General features: G+C 37.6%; 1 protein-coding gene across 2 annotated transcripts in view; it reads left to right on the top strand.

Moving 5' to 3' along the window:
• The window catches only part of LOC118187911 (ankyrin repeat and SAM domain-containing protein 1A-like), a 411,400-nt gene that overhangs the window by 292,413 nt on the left and 94,226 nt on the right, over positions 1–24,761 (top strand). The window lies entirely within an intron of this gene.

The raw sequence follows: 24,761 nt of genomic DNA on the forward strand, positions 1-24,761 counted from the left end.
ATACACGCTGCAATGGGCAACCACTGTTAAATTTCTGCAAGTCGTCCCTACTCCTCCGGATGTGATCAAGGTGACAGCCGGGAACGCCTCAGACGAGGGAGAAAATCCATTTGGGTTAGTCTATTTCTTATAAGGTCCATGGGCACCTGTTGATTGCGCAACACTTGGTTTTAAATTCCCTGTCCTTTCACTCTTCGTCGGCCTCACTGTCAATAATAAATCATGCTCATTTTTGTTTTGTTTTTGCCTTTCGAACGCGAAATTCGCTACGTGTAACATTGTACTTTAATGAATTTTCTTACATTTAGACATTGCAGGAAGTCCAAGACAGTTATAACACACATTAAACTTTCTAACATATTTTAATTTCTCGTCTGCGTTTGATTCAATAAACTTTTTACATCTGAAAATGGGGTGCGATTCGGTGCATCCCAACATACAATTATTTTTGTCATTTTTTAATATTAACGTTCTGAATTTCGGAGTTAATTCCCGTTCAAATTCATTTCTTACCATACCTTTGTTTACGTTTTCCAAAGCTTGGCATTTTTTTGTTTATAAATCCTGTAATTTTTTCCCAACTCCGTAATTTAGAACCTAATTCCATTTCGTTTTACTTAAGAGTGTCAATATCTATTCGTTGAAGAATTACATATATTAAGATTGCTTCAGGTCTTCTAAGGGTTTGTGTGCAATTCCAACTGTTTTAAAGATCGCTAATTACTTTCGATTTTATCAAGTATATGTCTTAAATTAGATGCGGATTCACATTTAACTTTAGAGCAATTAAGTATTTCATTAATTTGACTCATAATAAGCAACCGTGCGTTTTCATTGCCTGAAATAAACTATTATATGTATCATTTACCGTTATTAGTTGTTTTGGATTACCCTTCAGTGCTGGTTGAAGATAACATCATTTTTGTTGTTCTGATCACTTATCAATTAATGCCATAAACAGTGATTTGAATGATAGCCATTCAGCATATAAAACTGAGAACTCGGGAAGATTAATTGACGGCAATTTTACTTTACAGTTGGCAGAGGACGGACTACTTTTAATATTTGCAATAAAATTTGGATTGAGAAGTTTATGAAAGCTTACCTCGCATGTTTCGAGGTGAATTTGGTTCATCAATGCTTGCTGCAAAGCCTAGCAAGTCAGCGTTTGAAAGTATGCTGTAGCAGTTGTTGCGTAAATCCTCTAACTTAGAACGTAGTTTGTTCGCTGTTTGAAGCTTTTGAATAATATCTGTATAGCACTTCATCTTTGTAAGAATGGCATTATTCTCGTTATCTCCGCTTTGATGTATCCCCGTTTTCAACAAAAGACTGTTAATTGTGAGAGTTCGACAGGAGCCATTTGTTCGCTTTTCCTTTTTCCTATCAGATTTTTGTTTTAAAACAGTTCGAACTTCTCCGGTTCGACAGACGATGTTTCGAGATATCCGTCGAATTAGTAGACTGCTGTAATTTTCGCAACACAAACTTTAATGTGCAAAATTACGAGGGTAAGTTGAAAAATAAGTTTTCCCTGTCGACTGTGGTCAGAGTTGTGTATGAAAGTCAAAAAATAGAATGAGACATTAAAGATATGACATACCTTTATTTTATTATTCTCGTACGAGTACGTTGAGACATTTGTCATATCGCTTGATAAGCTTCAAAACGTCCTCCAAGAAAAATTCACGCTTTGCATATGGAAGAAGCATTGAACGGCTATGGGCAAAAGGCGACACAGTAGGAAAACGCGCAAGTCACCGATACACCATTGGTTAGAGGTTGCTGCAAATCAAGCAGATGGCGCTGTTGCAGTGCCTGCGCAAAACGGAGACCAGCCTCTCATTTGAGCCCCGATAGGTATGGAGAGAAGGTGCGTTTTGAATTCGTGGTCAAAGGAGTAAGTGAGAGCGGTTATCCGCTATGAATGGGCACGTGGAGTATCAGGAACAGAAATTCATAACCGCCTCGTGGAAGTCTATGGGCCAGGTGTGATGTCGAAGCAAATGGTGCGGAGATGGTGTCGCACATTCAGTGATAGACGTCAGCAAGTGGAGGCGAGAGCTGGACGGACGCGCACGGCCACTACAGATGCAAATGTCAGGAAGGTGGATGACATGATTAGAGCGAACCGGCGTATCACCATCGATGAAGTAGCGGAAGAACTTGGAATCTCACATGAGCGAGCTCAAAACATCATCCACGACATTCTTCGATATAGAAAAGTGTCAGCACGATGGGAGCCCCGACAATTGACCTCGACACACAAGGAACAACGCATGGGGGTCAGCCTGGAACATCTTGTGAATTACCATGAAGATGGCAATGACTTTCTGTTTCGGATTGTGACGGGGGATGAAACGTGGGTCCACCATTTCACGCCAGAATCGAAGGCCGCATCTATGGAGTGGAAACATCCGTCATCACCTGTCCGAAAGAAGTTTAAGACAACTCCCTCTGCAGGTAAAGTGCTCCTCACAGTTTTCTAGGACGCCCAAGGAGTTTTGTTGCTGGACTTTTTGGAGGTTGGAACCATCAATGCTACGCGCTACTGTGACACCCTGTCGAAATTGAAAGAAGCGATTCGGAAAAAGCGGCCTGGCCTTCTCACATCTGGCGTTCTGCTGTTGGATCAATGCCAGACCACATTCGGCGACGGCAACGCAAAACCATATTGCAACTCTTGGTTGGGAGCGCCTACACCATCCGCCATACAGTCCTGATCTCGCACCAAGCGACTTCCATCTGTTTCCGGCTTTGAAGAAAAATCTCGGGGGGAGGTGCTTTGGAAGCAATACTGAAGTGAAACAAGCCGTTGAACGCTTCTTCCATATGCAAAGCCCTGATTTTTTCCTGGAAGGCTTTTTGAAGCTTATCAAGCGATATGACAAATGTCTCAATGTACTTGGTACCTATGTGGAAAAATAAAGGTATGTCATATCTTTAATGTCTCATTCTTTTTTTTTTTGACTTTCATACACAGCTCTGACCACAGTCGACAGGGGAAACTTATTTTTCAACTAACCCTCGTATTTACAGTTACATGGTTTCGTATCGAGAACAGAAGAGACAAGCTGTCTTCATGGCTGCCCAAACGATTTCAACTGACGCGAGAACAGCGTTGCCACAAAAGTTCAAAGAAATAAATGCTAGCAGCGAGAACTTCAGATTCGTAACAGTAAATGACAAATACATTGCACGGCAGTTGATGGGGGAAGAGATCTGATACATGCCAAAAAGCGTTGTCTGTGCATAAGGGTAGTGTCTTGGAACAATTAATCAGTTATTCTTAATTTAAAGAGCGCTAATATCATTTACAAAATTTTTTTGTTATAAATTTCTGTTAAGTTTCTACTCATCAACACCGTGCAACACAATTGACTTAAGTTTGTAATCGTCGCCAAGCGTAATGTCAGCATAAAAGATTGCCATGCTATTTCGTATTCATTTACTGATGTTTCAAAGAATAATTGTTTTAGACATCGCTTCGTAAGTCATTTCTTAGACTGCCATGAGTTGATTAGTCGTATGGCGAAGAAAGAAAAAATAAATAAATATTTTTTGCCAGGTTGCGTAAGAGTCATATGATGTTGAGTTGGAGTAAAATCAGCTATAAAATTTGATGGAATATTTTGGTTTGAGATACAAGGATTGGACAAAAATATGGAAACACCGAAACAAAAACATATTGCTGTGAGTAATACGGTGTACGAAAACCGTTGGCATTCAAAACAGCTTGCAGTCTTCTTGCAATAGATAAATAGAGATCTTGGATATTTGCAAGGAAATCTTGTACCATTCTTCCTGTAAAACGCTCGTAAGTTCAGTTAACGATGATGGTGGTGGATAGCGGTCACGTACCCACAATAGCTCACAAATGCTCAATAATATTGATATCTGGTGACTGTGGTGGCCATGGTAGATGTGAAAATTTCACCTTCATGCTCCGAAACCCAGTGCCGGCCAATATGAGCTGAGTGAACAGGAGCTCTGTCATTCTGGAATACGACATCACCATTGGGGAACAAAAACCATAGGATGGTCGTGAGCATCCAAATGGTCACATAATCGGTCCTTGGAAGTAATGTGACCCTGCACTGTAACGATGGGTCCCATGTAATACCACACTATGGCTACACAAACCATGACCGAACTCCTACCATGTTTCACTCTGAGCAGCAAAAATCTCTATCATACGCTTGGAACAGCTTTCGCTAAATGCAAACTCGCCTAGAAGTCGGAAACAGTGTGGAGCAAGACTCATCCGATTGAATGACAGTTTTCCATTGCTCTTAGTCCAGTTTTTTATGAATTTATCACCACTTTCTCCTTTTACAGGCATTTTGATCACTGATGAGTGGCATTTGATTTGCAACAGTCCCAAAAATACCCTGCATGTGGAGCGCCCTTCGTATTGTTGTGATGTTGACGGTGCTGGCGAGTGCGACTTTCAGTTCAGCAGTCACTTTTGCGGCTGAAGTCAACTTATTTTTCATTACAGTCCTCTTCAATAATCGTCTATCATGATCACTCGATACACATTTTCCTCCGCGCTGTGATTTAGCGAATGTGTTTTTCCAGCATGAGTTAAAAAATCTTAGATACTGTGCCTTTTGAAACACTTATCATACGAACCCCAACAATTTGCTCACGTTAGAATTTATTTAGCTCCGACATGATGCACTCATGACTGCACAGAATTCTCTCTCGTTAACAAATGACTCTTGCAACGTATTGAGGATGTTATACAGATGGCGTTAATGAGCACCAACAACAACTTTCGCAGGAATAAACATTTCAGTTCAAACATGCATTTTAACGACGTGAATAATGCATTTTGTCCAACCCCTATATATATATATATATGCTGAGCAGTAAAGCGGCTACGGAACCAAATTATTGGTCATACGGATTTATGATAACAAATGATTGTGTTTCTTCAGCATGGAGGAGTTTTATTTAGTGCAAAACTGAAATTGAGAATCAAGCTCCTCCAAATGTTTTATTATGAAAATACGTCTACTGCTCATGTGTGAAATATTAAGCATCTGCTACTCTCGGAATCTATTTTTTTCTCCCTTTTCACAAAAAATAATAAATAAAAATTGCTGGTAGTCTGGAGGTCCACCAGGAGATCATTCTGGATACTGCACATCCGCATTTCGGACTTTGACTGTACCTGACTGTAGCTGTCTGCAGTTGAACCAATGATTGTTGAATTTTGAATTCTTAATCGAAAATTATTCTTTAATTCAAATATGTTTGTCAGATTATATTAAAAATGAAAGCGAAATTCCAAGAGTTTAATTATAAGCAGCTTTTGCTAATTTTCTTTCACATTTCTGTAATAATATTGATCCCGAATTTGGATTTCTATTTGAGGAAGGTTTAGATTTGACCTACCTGTAGTTTTTTACCAATGCAAGTTAACAACAGTAGTACAAATTTGTATCTTTGTTCAGTTTAATTTAAGATACATCAGCAGCGCATCATAATGCCAGTGTTCCTAACTCATTAAAATAATTAATACACGTGGCAGTAGCCCTACAAATTGGGTGAATATGATCAGAATGAAGTCTGTGTTCCCAATTATCAATTTTGGCTCCTAACAGAATGATGAAAACGAAGTATAACTTAAATGGCAAAGAAGGGATGATCGGTTATGCAAAGAAAGATTGGCATAAGTACCTTACAGAAGATTATTTAAAATGTTTATCTGAAGCTTTAGCTTGTTTTAAATAATCTTTAGCTAATCGTAGATTTTCCCGACGAATCTTGAAAACTTAATGTAAAGAACTGTACATAAGTGTGTTGTAAGTCAAATGTTAATGTCACTTGTGAGATCCACTTTGCTTCAAAGCCTACAAAATGTCTTTTGTGGTAGCATCAGCTTAAAATCACAAGAAACTTTTTTAAGTGTAGACGACACTAGAAAAAAGAATGTCTGGTATAAATAAATAATTGACACGTTATGAAAATTACTTATTATTAGAATGAAGAACTCTATAGTCTGTACCTATGTATATAATTCCCCCCCTACATTTCCACGTTGCTTTCTCATATGCATTATTTAGAAGTCATGTCATGTTGTACAGTATAATCCAGTTTGGGTTAGAGTAGCTGTATACTACTCTATTAGTATTATATTCGTTTAATTGCGCGGCCTTAAATTTTCAAATCAATTTGGATAGATGCGGTTTGTGGTCTGTATATGAAATTCTGTATTAATGCGTGGCAATCTTTAACATAAAGACACAATAAATGCTTTTGTTAATTGAAGTTTTGAGCAAAAAGCAACTTCCACTTTATTTCTCTACAGTATGGCATTTTGAAGTGATGAGCATTTGAAATTAACTTTGCAGGCATCTGTGATTGCATAACATCTTACTTCAAAATTACAAATTTGTGTTGCAGAGCTCCAGGAGAACTTCTGAATACATTGCCTTATATTTTTGATGATCAGTCAGTGGATTGTAACGTGCAGTCTTCCATTAAGCCGTTGTTTTCTTGAAGGAATGTTAAGAAATTGCAGGATGAAAAACATCAACAGATGAAGGTGCAACACTTGCGGCGCGTTGAAACGAGCGAAGATCAACGAGCAAAACTGGAAGAAATGTCACAAATTACAGAAATTTTGCCCACATAAGTATACTGTATTCTGACAGAAGCTCTATACGAAAGAATAGCTTGTACCCAGTGGATCTATCATTGCTTAGCAATTGATTGGTAAGGAACGTGAAAGATAGCTGTCTCGAATAGCTGTTGTTGACAAAATTTGAACCAGATTTGAAAATTGTTATGAATACAGTGGAGAAGAAAATCCTCCCTGTTACTCCAAATTTCAGGTTGCAAAATCGTAGATAGAGTAAATGATGCAGTATACTATAGATACTTCGGTATACTACAGACTAAAAATCACTTTCAAAGGAGACAGGAGAAGAGGGTGTGCAGAACATTCTAATTTATAAAAGTGGTCCCCGTTTAAAAAAAAGTTTGACAGGGGTGTTCCCCCCCTTCCGAAGCAAAAAACTGTTCTGATACTTACTGTGATAAGAAGACATCAAAATTTCGAGCAATGCTAACATCAAAGTGAATTTTTTTTAACAGTAGTAAGGTTTTTATTTTAATTAATTCAGTTTATAAGGTCTCCCTCCTTCCAGCATGCCTTCGTGGTGTAACGGTTGCACACTCAGTGCGTATTCTAGAGGTCCAGGTTCGAGTCCCAGGTCATTGCACATTTTTCATGTTTCCTGTTTCAAAAATAACCGAATGACTGTACAGTGGTGCCGAACTAAAAGGTGGTGGGCGACAATTCGTCACCATCAGGAATTGGCGAATGGTTCCCCTAATCCCCAGTCGCCCTTTAAAAGGGGGAGTATATAAGGTATTTTCTCCCTCCTTCCAGCATGCCTTCGTGGTGTAAGTGTAGCACACTCAGCGCGTATTTGAGAGGTCCAGGTTCGAGTCCCAGCGAGGGCATTGCACATTTTGCACACCTGCTTCAAAATAATCCAATTACTCTACAACCTGTCATATTGTTCTGACTTGCCGTAACATCGGCTTTCAACTACTTCCATTGGAATGCAAATTATATATAAGTTTCAAGTTGTGTAGTTTGTCAGCGAGCACGTGGCATCTTAAGCTGACTGTCATTCTATTTTAGTATCTTTGCTGTTGCATTTCAACTTAGATGCATAAGTTTCTGCTTGCAGTTATTTCTTTGCAAGCACTTAGTTATGTGATGCCAAGGTTTAAGTTTGGTGTGTTAATTTTGTACTGTACTTTTGTTTCAGTTTGAACATGTGTATTTATTAATCGCAAGCTACTGAAGTTCAGTTTCTGTTAAAAAGTCCGTTTGTTAAACGTTTGGTCAACGTGTTAATAAATAGTTTTATTTTAAACAGTTGTGATACTTATAGTAAGCCGTGATACACAACAAAAAGTGTAGAGAAAAAACAAGTGCAGATGGTAAGTGAATTTTCTACGCAAAGAATTTGTATTGAAAATTTTAAACTTGGTATATATATGGATATACTTGTAGTATATCCAGTTAAATGCCCAAAAGATTTTACCATTCTTTACCATGTTGATTTCATGATCCTCCTGAATGAAAAGAAATTTTCAGCTGTAAGTTCCACCCCACTGAAACTTTATTAAACTTAATTCCTGGAAATAACTGCATTCTGCTATTTGCTAGAATATTTAGAGTTTAATGAGAATGAGTTGAAGGCTGTCTTTTTCTTCTTTGAGTTTAAAAATGTATGAACTATGTTGAGTACCAATAGTATTTTTAGCCGCAGTGACTAATCGCACCGACCAAGGACCAAGGAAGGATTCTATTACGGGGCTCTTAGGCATGTAGCCTTTATCCCCACATCGTCAAAGAATTATCTTTATCGCCAAGAAGAGGGTTCCGCAAAGAGGTAAATTTAGTGCCAAAATGTTAATTTAACAAAAAGAGTAACTTCCTTCCACAGTGAAAAAAAGTAAAAACACTGAAAGACTTAATTTAGTAATTTTGATGTCGAATAAGGGCCAGAATCAATTTGGAGGGGTTACATCATGAATTTTGAAAAGCATCTATGTTTCCTTGATCAATGGTCATATGGTGTTAACAACACGAGAGCGGAAACACTCGCGAAAAACTTCATGTCGCAAGTGCTTCGGGTCTGGGGGAGGGGAAAAGCGGGAACTCGTTAGTCGAGTTTGAATTAAAGAGACACGGCCAGCAATGCCTTTGACGAGAAACTTTTATAAATATAATAAGATTGTTAAGTGTTATGATAAGTAATGAAAAAGCATTAAGTTCTCTTAAATAGATTAAATTTAAATTAAGTAATCCTTGCACTAGAACCCTTTTAAGAAGGGAACAAAGATGTGCTTAGAGCCTGATAACAACCGCTGCTTACGGTTGAAAGAAGAAAGATTGTCCGATTACGGGACAAAGAGAGAGTGACTCTGAGGGAAGCTGAAAGATCAGCGAATTCACTCAGGCAGTGCGGGGGGGAAAGCGAACGAGTGTATTGAAACCTTCGATACGCCTTCGTCTCGTGTCTTCGTGTATTTAAACCTTCGTGTATTAAACCGCTTGTTTTTGCATAGCAACGCCTCTTGGGAAAAGGAAGCGCATTATATGCGTTCTCCAGAATAGCTCTGGGTCTCTTTTTAGACGATGCAATTCCCGGAGGATAAAGAGGGAGGCTGTGGAGTACGGGGTTTCCAATCGAAGGAATCTTTTGGAAAAAGTTAGCCGAAAGTCGCTGTATAAAGCGATTTATGGGGAGAATTTTGGCTGCATTATGAATGTCCTCGTTCGTAACAAACCAAGGAGCTTTATAAATTTGCCGTAGCATAATGTTCTGAAGAATTTGGATATGTTTCCTATTAGTAATTGCTGCTGCGCCCCAAACCGGGCTAGCATATGTCAGAATTGGCCTTATCATTGATTTATAGAGCAAAATCCTGTTTTTCATGGACAGGTCGCTATTTCTAGCGAAAAAAGGCAGTAATTGGGTTTCGACAACCTTAGCATTGGAAATTGTTTTTTTGAATGTGAGGTTGCCAAGTTAATTTTGAATCAAGTATCACTCCTAGATACTTATAGTTAGGAACCCAGGGAATTGGTTCTCCGAAGAACTGCAAGTTAGGTAAATTTGGGAAAGTACTTCGGATAAATAAAGTGGCAGCATATTTAACGACATTTAATTTTGATCTTCCACAGTCCGAGCCAGAGTTCTAGGCTTGAAAGATAATTCTGCAATGCAGAAATTACCGTGGAGGTGTTGAATGTTGGTTCATGATGGCTATGTCGTCCGCATATAAAGCTAGATAGACATTAGGTGAGTTAGGTATGTCATCTACGTAGATGTTGAACATTTGAGGTCCGAGCAAACTTCCTTGTGGGACCCCAGCGCAGATCGGGCGAGGAGTTGAGTATCCATGGCGAACTAGCACCTGAAAGGATCTACCCGTCAGGTACGAGTTGATAGTTTTAATGAGTTGTGCCGAAAAACCAAGCCGCATGAACTTGTAAATAAACCTGTCATGCCGAGTCCTGTCAAAGGCCTTGGCAATGTCAAGATAGACAATTCCAGTTTTCTCTCGTTTACGAAAGCCCTCGTGAATGAATTCCAATGGAATGGGATAATTTCCCAATAATGGGAAAGATTTTATCATGCGATTCGAAATTTGAGCTATGCCAGGGGCCTTTTTTCAGCTTCATTTTATCGATGAACTCCAGCACTTCAGTTGGATCAGTCGGCCTGAGATCAGGCGTGATGGGTTGTGTTAAGAAATGTTCAACACTTGAGTGTATGCGCCCCTGTGTAACCGGACGGTTACAGTAGGCGTCGTTATTTGGACTGAATTGTGTAGCAAGGCTTTCAGCAATAACTTCAGCCTTTTCAGTGTCTGTAAAAGCCATCTGGTTAGCATTGGCCGTTTCAAGGGGCGGAATGTGTTTATATTGTTTGCGTAGTCAGGCGGCAGCGCGCCAAACCGACCCGTCGTCAGTCGTTAGGGGCTCAGTGTAGTGTTTCCACTGCGCTTGTTTTTGCAAGCGGGTTTCAGACCTAATCTCGTTCTGTAGTCTGCGAAATTGAGCACGGATACTGGGATCACGTGTTCTCTGCCAAAGATTTCGCAGGTAGTTGCGCCGCTTAATTTTGGATTTAGTATCCGGAGGGAGGCTAGTGCCCGGATGTGTGATAAGTTTCGAAGCCGCGGCTCTCGCTTCTTTCAGTAAAGACTCCATGTTTTTGATACACCTGTCAAAGTCCGCATTGCTGGAAATTTTGATAGGGGGTAGCTGTACGTTCCAAAATAAACCGAAAATCGTCCCAATTTGTTGAGACTTGCTCCTCTAATTTTGAATATCTAGGGTAATCAAAACAGGGTAGTGATCAGAATCTAACTCTTGAATAACTTTAATTTCATGCCGAAGGTAAACATTATAAAAAGTAGCCAGATCAAGAACTGCGGGGGGGACCCTCTTACAGGGTAGGAAGTCGGGGCAGTAGGAGCTATGATCTGTACACAAGAGCTCTGAACCCATGAATTTAGACTAATGCCAAATCTGTTCTTATTAGGTCAAAACCAAGCGGTATGGCGTGAATTTAGATCACCAGCAATAATTAAGTGATTTGAGATTGTGAGAAGTTTATCAAAATCACTGACAGGAAAAACATACCTCCCACGAGCAGCTCCTTTTGGGAGAAGGTATGCCGAAACAATTGTAAGGGGGGAAAAATTTTGTATAAAATTTTTTATAATAGTCGCTTTCACATGTTCCAGATTTGGGGGAGGTATCATGTGATGTTTAATCGAATGTTTCACATAGATACAGGTGCCACCACTTGCATGTCTGCCATATGACACCCTTTCAGTCGAGTATATGTCATAGTTCCCAATTCGGAGAATTCGCCCTGGGATAAAATGGGTCTCTTGGACCAACAGTACATCAAGATCTCGTTCTGCAATGAAATCTCTCACTTCATGGATCTTATTATAGATACCATTTGCATTCCGAGTGCAAATGGAAAGTGAGCTTTTTGTGACAGGTCTTATATCACGTTGGGAGTTGAATTTTAAGCCGTAAATTGTAGGTTCTGCAAATATAACAGGAGACATAGGCTGAAAGTTTAGCCGAATCAGTCTGAAAGTTCAGTATAATTTTCATATATATAGAATGCTCTCATTAAGACGTCAGGCTGTCTAAGCTTTGGCATAGCCTTTTTGAAAGCAATAAGCAGAATATGCTTGTCTACCGCTGGATCGCGAGAGATGTCAATTAAGCATTTTAGAGTGGAGGCGAAAATATCGTCCGAGTCGGCACTTTCTGCTGAAGTGACTGCTGGCGTTACAGATTTAGTTTTTGCAGTAACCGGCAGTATTGGATGTCTGGAATCACATCCTGGCTCTATGGTAGCATTCCCTATTGCCGCAGCATAACTCAGCGGGTTAACACCACTGGGGCGAGCATGTGCGGGACGTCTTGGTGGTTCGGCGTTTGCCGTGGTGGTTGTAGTGCCCTGAGATGGAGCTGCCAAGGCAGCGGCCCTATTCCTAGGGGTGGATTTGTTACCACGAGTCCGTTGATTGCCTGGGAAACGAGAACAAGATCTAAAATTGGCCGGGTGATCTCCTCCGCAGTTGCAGCAAGTAGCAGGAATATCCATGGATCTGGTACATTCAGAAGCCCAGTGTGGCCCAGAGCATCTCACACAATGGATTTGTAAGGTGCAAACTTCCGAAGAGAAACCCTGACACCGAAAGCATTGAGTAGGGCCCTTGGGGCCGCGATAACGCTCAATGCTGACCTCTGTGCCCCACATGTCATGGATAGCAAACAGGTGGTCGATGAAGGGGTGCGGGAGTACTTGTAAATAAATAAGTGGCATTGGATGTTTGGAACGTGGCTGAGTAAGCCGAACGCACCGATGCACCTTAAAGCCCATCACCTCGACTTCATCTTTCAAGTCCTCGATTTCGGTTTCAACCGGGAGGCCTCTAATAACAATTTTGATCGGCCGGTCCTGCTGCAGGTCTAAAGTCTTATACTGGATGCCAGCCCTTTTTCATCCAGCGGGTAACCTCCCGGAACTCAAGTTCGGTTTGAACGAACAATTTTAGATAAGGTCCAGTGAGCTTGCTCTGAATATTGGGGGGCAATCTCACGCAAAAAATTTAATTGCGTCTTCCACTGCTTGCTCAATTTAACGTGAATTGCCGGAATAGAAGTTTGCTGCGGAGGTGGGGGAACTCTCCTCACATGCTCGCTAGAACTTGTTTCTCCGCTTTCTACCTCCTGGCTGCGAGGAGTGGTAGAAACAGGGGGGAGTACGCTGCTCTTTCTTCGAGCTTAACAAAGACTCTCTGATAGCTTCATACTTGTTTTTTTGTAAGGTTCACCTTTGACATTTTCTTGGTGACCATCGTAACCTCTGACCTTTCGGTCGAAATGTTGCTAATGCGCGCCATTTTGGCGGCCATATTGAATTTTGAAGCATTATCAGAATTATTTTCATTGCTAATTTCGTTTAATATTACATTTTCACTAGCATTTGCACTTGATTTACTACTCTTATTGACTTTAACATTAGATTCAATACATACAGTTTCAACATCACAATAGTCACTTTCAGAATTTACGACGCGTTTACCTTGCTTACGAGAAGCGGGGGTAATGAAACCGTCCTCATCAATACTTTGCCCTTTACGCTTGCGCGCTAATTTGGGCTTGCCTACGCTAATATCTTTATTTAATTTCCCTTTACGGAGAGCTTCTTTCTCTTTAGCTTCTTTAATTTTATCTAGCTTCTTCTGCTCGATCATTTTCATAAAGTCATCCCTGGTCGGAGGAAGGTGGAAGATTTGTACGTCAAGGCTATTAGCAATTTCATTAATTTTGAGAAATAATGTTTTACCCGATCGGTCAAGTTGCTCGTATCTATTAGAGTCTAGCGGCGTTGAAGATCGCTTCATGAATCTCTTTTGCCGTGTAATTTCTTCATATTGCTGCTTCAGCTCGTAGAACGTCACAATCAGCTTTGTTTTATTATCCAATTGCACAGGTGAAGTCTCCGCACAAGTATCCACACTGTTCACATTCACATCACTTTCAATATTCGATATATCCATGATATTATTCTCGCTAAAATCTCCAGAAATCGGCTGCGTTGGCGGGAGTGCGTCAGACACACGTCCTACCTCCTCGGCGTTCATCCTCGGAATCCTAATCGCACCGACGGTCCGAATAGCCTGTAGGCTAATCGCACCACCAACATTAGCGCATGCGCACAATCAACCCAGATACAGCCATTTTACACCGATTTGCCGTAAGGCAGGTGGAGTGTTGTCAACCCTAATTCACACACAGAGATCGTATTTTATTCTCGTGTGTCAAGATGTAGAAACATCTTTTCACTCGACTTCTGATAAGAATCTGCGATAGCGAGGGTTGCTAACAGTTTCTGCTTATCTTCCTTCAATGCGATTTCTTTGTTAATTAATTTTTAGTTATTGTTAGTGAAATTTACGTGTTATTTGTTTGACATAACTTGAGGGCGATGGATGTGTCAAAAAAAAATTCTTTCCTTTTGAGTGTAGAAACAAGTTTTCCATATATTTTGAATTTTAAAGGGCAAAAGAACTGTATGAAAATCAAAATTTTGCTGTTTTGATTAAAACAAGAACGGAAAAATTTCACGAGGGTCATAAACAACATCGTAAAACGTTACTGTACAAATATGTTACCTTTGAATGTAAAAAAGGACATATTCATAAGCAGTTATATTCATATTCAATAAAGAGTTAAATTCTTTTATTTAACACAGAAGTTTTTATGCAAACTTAGACCCTAGTCTTATAGTATAGAACTGTCAGAATTTATTATTGAATAAGAAAACGTATTGAAAATTCTTATATATGCATTACTTTTTCAGTGTCCACACATGTTTATAAGTTCAAATGCCATATTTCGAAATCAAAGTTATATATGAAATAAAATCTGATAATTCATTTGCGTGTGCAAATTTTTCAATCTAAATCTCTTACATTAAATTATTTTGTTCTTTTAAATTACATCCCATCATTTATTTAAATTTAATTAATTATGTGTTTGTACTAATATTTCAAAGTTCTTTGAAATAATTTTTGTGTTCTGAAAATGAAGAGTGTTTCCATAGAAAAATTAAACAAGCATACAAAATTGTTAATAACCAGTATTAGATGATTAACAAGTTGAGCGCCACGCATATTTCTTAGGCAATTCCGTTCAGGACACGCGCGCCGCTTAAAAGCACTGGTATTGTAGGGCCAATGATTCTTATCGTAGTAGAAGATAGTTTACGTTTAGAACGTGATTCCGATAGGCATTCATTCAACACGTTTCATGCCAAGTCTGTTTTGTATATAGTTACATTCTATACAAAGATATTACGAAGCAGAAAATTAGCTTTACTGAATTCCGGAAAGAATTACGCTATTACAAGTTGTGAATTATCCCTTATAAGTTGTGAAAAAGAAGACATTCTATCGAACAGAAATGCAAGAATATCTAAAAAACGACAGCATAAACTCCAAAGATAACCGGGAAAAGCCTCTGAAGTACGGAAATATTGTAAATTATGTTATGATAAAAATACAACAGAAGCTGGTAGAGTAATGGCCAGAAAAAAGACTAAGAGAGTTGTCACATTCTGTAATAGTTGTAATGGAGAACCTTTTTTATATTTACCGTGTTTCAATGAAATCCATTAGTTTTGTTATGAATCAAAATTAAATAAATTTTCTATAATTCCATAAAACAGTGTAAATTGTCTAGTTATATATCATGTTACATGTTGTCAGCCACCGGCGGTCGAAATGGAAAGTCTGGTGTCAGCCACACATGGATGACGCGGTTAATGTCCCTTTTCTGAGACGAAAAATTTCAAAGAGGAATGTACAAAAATCTTGATTGTGCAAAACACATATTTGAATCTAAATGTATTCTAAGAAGTACAAAAAATGTAAACGAGGTTTTAGTCCCTCCCCCAAATCAGTCATTTAAAGTATTCCAACCGTTCAGGAGATCGAACGGTTGGAATAGTTTATGCGAACATAAAAATCTACGCTTTATTATATATACATAAATAAAAGAAATATTCCTTCTTTTTATATATAAGAAAAGGAACACATTTCCTTTTCTAATCTTTTGAAAGTCGCTAACGCTTAAAAAATGATAAACTACGTCAACGTATTAACCGGCCTTTAAAAAAAAAAAGAGAGACTTACTACACAGACTTTGGCAATTCGCGTACTTAGGATTCCTTCTTTTCGATTCGGTTCAAATGACGGATCCGACAACTCAAAGCGCATGCGTGGTTAATGTTGGTGCGAATAGCATCTGCACGTTACATGTTGGTTGCACTGAATTCTGTGAGTTCTAGCTTCATCTGCATCAGTGGAAAAGGCTTTTTATTAAGGATACTGAAACAGCCTTTATAAGTATGAAAATATGTACATCATTTATACGGTTGATGACTTTTATTATTTTTGAAAGATAGTTTAATAGGTTTTATTTAATGGCAACAATGCGGTAGAATAGGATTTTCTTGTGTAAACAGTCATTTAGTGTAACGCAGAGTGGCAACGCCATGTACAAAACGTGATTTGTGTAAACAGCTTGAAAAGGTGCTGAAGAATTTGTGTTGTGTGTATGTGATTAGGGGCATTCCAGTATTATGTTAACGTAAATACTTTGATTGTGGATTACGTGTGTACTAGGTAATTAAAGTGTAAGATTTATTATATGTGTTGGTTGATGAACATTTGTATATTGCATTGCGATTCAGCTATTCTTCGGGAGATAATTTTAGAGTAAACATTCCTCCGATTTAAATTAGTGATAACAGATTCCATTTTGATTATTTTTATGGTCACTTTTCTCAATACATTTTTATGTTTGCATCCTTATTTTGTTGAGCTTCTCATTAAAATAAAATATGGTAGCATACATAATCGTGTAAAATAGTTTACTTAAAGTACCTCATTATAAGTAGCGTTTAAAATGTTAACAGTGTTAATGAGTGGGACACTTAGTTTTCCTTTCATACTAAAATCTGTAATCATTTCCCATATAAATACTCCATTTCCCCGCCCACCTGTAATTAAACTGTGGTTTTTTACTGTTGTGTTGCTTAGTAATTTCGTTTATTTTATAAATTTTGTCTCGGTGTATCAACATTTAAGATTTTATACCAAAATTTTATACTCTCTGTCTTGTTCCCGCCAAAAAAAAATTGTACTGTTGTTATAGTACTTTGAAGTTAGTTTTATTTTCAAAATGTGTTAAATGCTTAAGATTTAATCAATGAAAATTTGAATTATATTTCCTTTTTCATTAGATCTCGGATTCAAATTAGTGCTTCTGTACTGGACATTAAAAATAAAATATGTCGAGTACAATTAAATGCAGTATGCAAACTACAGATTGTAAAATAATGTATTAGTACTGGCTAAATGAGTGAGGCCATGAAGCTCTGGTAATTGAACCAAAGGTTGAATTCTTATGAATAGGTGCCCTTTTTGTCCCATTCTTATGTGTGAAACTAATGTAACCAAATTTTTCTTAAAAAAGCTTCCGTGAGGGCATCCCTTCCTTTAGGCAGATAACCATCATATTCTTTGGCATAAATAATTAGAGAAACAAAAAATGTTAGTCCTAGAACACCACCATAATGTTTTTAAAAGGGATATATTATGTAATAGTAAATTTTCTCTGTTATAATCTAGTAATTAGAGAAATTTAATAAAAAAAATATTTACAAATTATTGATGAGTAATTTTTAAATTGTTCAAAAAATTTCTAATAAATAAGAACTATAAATTTATTCATATTCTCTACATATGTATGGGAATACACAGATAATTTGGGAGAGTATATTTCTTCATACCCTTTCTATTTACAGACAATTTTGTAATTTATTATATCATCTTGTAGGTATGAAACTTGACATTCTTAAATATAAAGTTTCTTATATCTGAAGTGTGTTGCGTAAATGTATAATGTTTTTTAACAAAGAATCCCCCCCTTTAACGCTTTCAATATTTAACCCTTTGACGGTTATGGAAATGAGCAGTTTCCATTTACTTAATTCGCGCAGCATTAGGAGTAAACAGTAGTCGAAAGTGGCAGCTGTTTTCCCCCGCCGTTCTTCCGAAAATGTCACCTTTCTCTGGCGATGCCGTAGATAGCTCGCCTCGCGCGTTTTAAAAATTTCTTAAAGTATTTGTAGTACATAAATAACAGTTTTTACGTACTTTAAAATAATTATTAAACAGTAAATTATAAATAATTATAACCAATTATATAAATAATAATAGTTAATTATAAGACAAATATTAAATTGAAAGGACTAAATAAATACAACTAATGTAAAACTTTATGAAGCACAGTATAAATACAGTAATTACCTAAAAATCTTTTTGTGTCGGCTAAATCAGCTAGGAGCGTGAGAACTTGAATCAATTATACACCACTGTTGAACACTCAAAAAATCTTCCTCATCGCTTGAATCATCTTCTGAGCTTGAAATACTGTGAACAAAGTCTTCATCAGATTCAAAACTTGATAAGCTTTCTGTATCACAATCATAATCATCATCATAACTATCTAACTTTCGCTCTTGAGCCATTTTACTGTACAAACACCCTAAAAACAGCGCCAAAATATGTATAAAATGAACAAGGTCAAAAAAAAATTCACCTTCATTATGCAAAGAAATTCATGGAACTCGTACTGCCATCTGTAGACAGTAAAACTAACTAAATTTCGCGAGTAGCATTCGTTTGAAACACAATCAGTGCAGAATAATAGTGGCGAACGAAGTCAGCGCGCATTGGGGAAAAATTTCACTACGCAAGTAGTGCTCGTTACTAACCATTTTGGTCAAAATCTTGCTCTCGAGCGGAACTCGTTTGCGTGCATTATGAAGCACGATTCGATTGTGAGCTGAACTCGTTCATAACCATCAAAGGGTTAAATGAGAAAACTTGTAAATTGTATGCGATTTCTTAAGCTGAATTTTAAGCATATGTGAATAGTTGCCAATGTTTTAGCATGCTTTGGTGATTTTTTTACAGAAGAAAAAAGAATGACGACAAAAAGAGCAAAATATTACTTACATTTTAATTATGTATTCAACCCAAAAATCTAAAAAACTTCCTTACAAGTGGGTTTTTGTTACTTTTATTCTGATGGAAATTTTGTGGTCATTGCTTCAAGAATAGATTTAAATATAGGCAAAACAGCAACTTTATTTCTGCATAGGTTTTAAATAAAGCACTGTGATTTGACACAGGTCCCTCTCTTCAGGAGCAAAGAAGGGAGAAGCAATGATGCTGTTTATATCAAAAACAATGAGCAAAGCAAACATGAATGTAAAGCCATCTGCCAAACTTTATGAAGGACTAGATTGAAACTGATGTCATTAACTAAAGAAGATAAATTTTTGTGAATGTGAAAAGCTTCAAGGAAATGCAATTTACCAAATTTTTAGTATTTTGCCTGTTTAATTTATTTCTATTAATGTGATATTCTGTATAATAGTACACATTAAAAACAAGTGCATTAAATACGCAACTTCAAAAATTGAAGTTATAATATCAAAATGCTGATTTTATAAGCTTTTTTTTTTTTTTTTTTTGTAAAATTAAGCTTAACTTCTGAAAATGCGTGGGCCAGTGGCGACAATCCATTTCAGTGTGTCTCGTCCTGTGACTGCGCTTCATTTTCTATGCGTTGGTCCTTAAGGGGTTAAAGTCTCAGCCTCGATCAAAGTGTTTGTTCACCAGTGAAAGCCAGACCTGCAGTCAGAAATGATAATAAATTTTTAAGGCATATTTGCTATTAAAATAAACTTTTCTGTTGAAATTTTGTTTCACTTACATAAAGAAGTTCTGGAACCCTTTAGTTTAGGGTTTTGGCTAGAATTACGATAATCATAGTACCATAGTCAAGCTTCAGTGCAATTTAAGTTCTGGCACAAAACATCCCACCCAAACTAAGTAATTCTATCTAATATTTCTGAAAACATTGTTATGATACCTCCATGATTGGTAAGTTCTTGGCCTTTGCTTCAATTTCTGCTTATAAAACGATCTTTTTTTTGGGAGGGGAGGGGTAACTGATCTGTATAATACCCATTTCTGATCTTCAGTAACGACCAGTTAAAGAAAGGAGCTCCTTTATTTCATTTCAGCAAAGAATCACATGCTGAAATCTGGGGAACCATATTCAGTTCTGTTAAATTATGGGGGACTCTTACATCGTAGTGAGTTATGTACCCAGTCTTTTTCAAATGTTCATTAACTGTCTTGTTTGAAGTATTTAATCTGCCAAAAGTTCCTAAACTGTGTAACATGGATTTTTAGTGATAACTTCATTTAAATAAGTTCTGGTTTACAGAAGATGATATTTCATATAGGGCATCATCCATAATGCTGAAATTTTCACACATAAACTTCTAAAAAAAAAAAAAACCCTTTGAACTGTGACAGCAGAAATAGCGCTTTTATCTGCATTCAGCACAAATTTTATTAGAAGTCTGACTATTATATTTTCCTTTTTTAACCTAAAAGAAAATGCACTGCAATCTGAAAAACCACGTAACTTTCTGAATGACCAAATATTATTACAGTAAAAGTCCAGAAATCCTCAAAGCTTGGGATCAGAGGTTGTGCGGATTTTAGGACAGAAAAGATAAATCATGATATTCAGACTCAAAATGCAAAATAAATAAGGCGTATTAGATGCATTTAATTAAAATATTATATACATTATTGCAATAATTTATTATATGCATTAAATTATTATTACATATATAAAATGATTACATTATTCATTGTATTATAAGTACGCAGCATCCAGGTTTGCAGATTTTGCCTCATGCAAAGATTTCCGGTTTGGGATTCCAGTGTTAGAATCACTGTTGTTGTAAAATTTCAACAGTTTTTCCTTATTTTTCCGTATATCATACACAATCGTGTCGCAATTCCATACAATTCTGCTATAAACCAAGAAGTGGAACCTGCCTCCATCTTTTGCAGAATCTGCACTTTTTGCATTAACGTCAATGCAACATGTTTACGTTTTTCAGGATTGCAAGCAGTAAAATCATGAGTGCGTTTCTTACCTGTCATTGTATTAAAAAAGGTTGAAATTTAAAATATTCTTAATTTATCCACAAAATATCCGGTTAAAAAAAAGGCAGCACTAAATAATATTGTGAAATAACAAAGCTAAAAAAATAGAACAACGTGAATCGTGAATCTTCTGCTTTTTTACCTCAATGCAGTTTAGAGGGAAAAAAACTTTTATCATGATGTCAATAATTTGGTGTTTCCATTATGTCTCGTTATTCGGTAAGTATTTTTCTTCGATATTTCGTACTCAATGTTGTGGTTTCCGGAACCTATAAACCGAGTGTTTATATTTTGAGAGTCGACGCGGATTTTCGGTATTTGACTGTACCAAATTACAGAGACACTCAAGTGAATCAAACTCTAAGGAATGATAAAAACACTCTAGATTCTTTATTTATGATGCATATTTACTATAAAAATCCTTTTTGAAACTTACTGGTAACATTTTTGGAATGCAGTTTTCATCATGAATTTTATGCACTTTTTAAGCATTTGGAGTGATCCAACTTTCAGTTTGTTAAAAGCAAGATATCATTGCTAATATGTTCTTATCCATTAGGCACATAAAATTTTTTCTAAGAAAATACAGTGTTCCCTCGCCATTTCGTGCTTCAGTGCTTCACAGGTTTTTCCAAAATATTCATCAAAAAGTGAAAATGAAAAAATACAATCAAACAAAGAGATGAGTTAACTAAGAGTACATACTATGGGCTCTCATAAATGTGTGTGATTGGTTTCTGGTGCGACATCAACCATCGAGTACAAGTGGATTTATTCTTGTGAGTTGATTGTCTGCGCATCATCGCAGCCTCACCTAACATATTCTCTTCTTGTATTTCGCCAGTCTTGTCCAAGATGTTGACTCTCTCGCATACTGTATTTGAGTGTTGTGTTGGCAATAACGTGTTTTGTTTAAGTGATAACTTTTTTATTAATTAAGCCCTTACAATGCCACGTAAGCGCTGTGCCCTTGCAAAAGCTTCCTCCTGGCGCCCAAAAGGAAGAAGTTGATGACCATCAACGAAAAAGTAAAACTTTTATATATGATTAAAGAGGGCAGAAGTTATGCATCTGTGGCACGCCTTTACGGGCGAATGCATCTACAGTGTGGTACATCAAGAAAGAGAAAGCAAATATCAGCAAAACTGCTTCAGTAACCTTTAATAAAGAAACGAAACGTGTGGTAACTCCGCGTAATAGCAGAATTGTAAAAATGGAAAGCTGCACTGGCATTGTGGACTGCTGATTGCAGGAAAAAGACAGTGAATTTGGACACTAAATGATCAGGACAAAGGCCAAAGCTCTCTATGACCAAATCTTGCCCAATGACGATGATGATGAGGCTGAAAAAGGTGCTGATGAACCTCAAGCCAGTAATAGTGCTGCCAGGAGTGATTCGCCTACTCGAGGATGAGGCTTTTCAGCCAGCAAATGCTGGTTTGAAAAATTTCAAATAAAAAAAAAAAACGTGCTTCTGTATGGCGAGGCTTCCTCTGCTGACAACAATGCTGTTTGTTGTTACATGGAGGAAGAGTTTCCTAACCTCATCAGTAAGGGAGGCTACCTTCCTGACCAAGTTTTCAACATGGAAGAGGATGCCTTCGCGTACATTCCTCTTCAAGGACGAAGTGAAGAGGACAGTCTTCAAGGATCACAAAGACCATATGTCTGTCATCATGGATGGCAATGGCTGCAAGTTTTATGCTTAAACCAGGCTTTAGTTATAAAGGCAAAAGTCCACGGGCATTAAAAAACAAAAATACCGCTCTGTTGCCCGTGTTCTGGATGCATAACTGCAAGGCCTGGATAACGAAAGCTCTGACCCTTGAATGGTTTCTCCAATGCTTTATGCCCACCAGCGGCCGAGCGGTAAAGTCGCTGAACACTGGTAGTTTGGTCCGAGGTTCGAATCCCGCGAACGGTCTGGCTGCATGGGTGTTTTCGTGGTTTTCCCCATGTGTAACGTGTATACGAGCCAGTTTCTCTTAGAAAGTCCTCCACGAAGGCATCCCTCCCCTTAGGCAGATAGCCCTCGTGTGCTTTGCTATAGTTAAATACACACCAACACCATTGTTTTATTCCCCAGGTGAAGCTGTATCTGGCAGAAAAGGGCCTCCCCTTTAAGGTCCTTCTCCTGATGGGCTGTGCTGGAGGTCATGCAATGGACCTGCAGTATGACGGTGTGCAGATAGCGTTTCTGCCCTCGAACACTACATCTCTAATTCAGCCAATAGATCAAGATATCATTTTTGCCTTTAAGGCACTCTACACTCGCTCCACGATGGAGGGACTCATCTCGGCAGTTGACGATGCCAATGTCGAATTCACCTCAAAAGCGTACTGGCGCAGTTACGACTTTGCCTCATGTTTGTCTAATATTCAACGAGCATTAAAGGACATAAAGAGTGAAACCATAAATGCTAGCTGGAAGAAATTATGGCCAAACGTGGTGCACGGCTATCCAGGCCTTCACTCCTGAAGAAGTTCATCACTTAGCGGTGAGGCTGGCTCACTCACATCATAAGGAATGAAGGATTTGTCGACATGGCAAATGAAGACATCAGCGCCCTTATCGATTGCCACTCGGACCCACTGACCGATGAAGACCTTGAGATGACAAAGTCTGCGAGTGAGGAAGAAAACAAAGAGGAAAACGTAGAAGAAACTGAAAAGCGTGTCTTTACTCTAGAGAATCTGCAACGATTTGCACAAGAGATTGACGACAATATGGTTCGAGCTGTCGAGTTCAGCAATCGCAATGATGGGGTTATGTTCTTTTTACAGGGGAATTTTTAAGGACAAGAAAAAACAAAGACAACAACTACTCATCACCATGTTTCTCTCCAAAATAAAGCCCCCGGCTCTACCGTCAGCACCTCCAACAGACGAGTCTCCGAGTGAGCCTAAAGCTTCTACGAGTCAAGTGAGAGCCTCTCCTCCGCCACCTACACAAGACTTCGCCTCTCTCAGAAAGCAGTGGTGCTTAATCCTCTGGGCTGCTAGGGTTTTCGCTAAGAAAACACAAATTTTCCAAAACTACTATGAGAACAAATTATTTTTTTGATTTTAATGCACAAACTCTCCTGGTATTTCATACCTGGATTTATTTTATTTTGATATATTGCCTTAATTTCGTTGACATATTTTAATATGCACGTATATATACATTCTTACAGATATCACAATTAATATTCTAGGCCGTATATATATGGCCTTGCCGCTTAAAGGGTTAATGTTGTAGTGAAATTAGGATTTTTTGGAAGCAGGCAAGATGAAAAATGAGCAATCGCCTTCGCTGGGAATCGAACCGCGGATCTCTGAAATACCAGATGAGTGTGCTGACCACTACACCGCGAAGGCACGCTAGGAAGGCGGGAGAAATACCTTATAATGTTTATTACCGTATAAGGTTTTGTAATTAACCGACTTGGCACTGACACATTTAAGTAAATACGTGTACTGTTTTAATGTTTGTCTTAAATGTGTAAAGTATAAATATTATTTACATATTTACATTTTTGTACCTGCATACAGGAAAATTCTTAGGGGCAAATCCTACTTCGCGGTTTTTCAGCGTTCGCGGAATGTTCTGGTCCCCATTAACCACGAAAACAAAGGTATTACTATATATGTAACTTTTTTAAAACTTTTACTGTAGTACTTTTATTCAGTAGCTTATGGATTTTTCCAAGTCTGTGTATATTTAAAATTTGTGTTTTCATAATGCACAGATTTTTAGAGTAATTTTACATTGAAAATGACAGAAAATAATTTTAAAGTATAAGTAATTTTTTTGTGTTTTCTCCTCTGATTTTTTTTTTAGTGATAATAGCTTTTTCTGAGTTTATGCAATGCTCTTCTTTTTTTTAAGATGAACATGTCAGTGCATATATAGAAAGCAATGCCAAATAGCTTTGCAATTTCTAGAATTCTGCAAGTCTCTGATTTTATTATTATTATTGTAATTAAAAAAAATCACTTTGCACATTGGTAGAAGACCAGAAAAAAGTTTGATTATCGATATTTATTACATTTTTAATTTAGTTAATTTATTGTTATATTATCTAGTTTTTAGT

This window comes from Stegodyphus dumicola, chromosome X1, assembly GCF_044657685.1.
Source record: "Stegodyphus dumicola isolate Sdum_Otavi_A_Nest chromosome X1, ASM4465768v1".
NCBI classification, from domain to species: Eukaryota; Metazoa; Arthropoda; class Arachnida; order Araneae; family Eresidae; genus Stegodyphus; species Stegodyphus dumicola.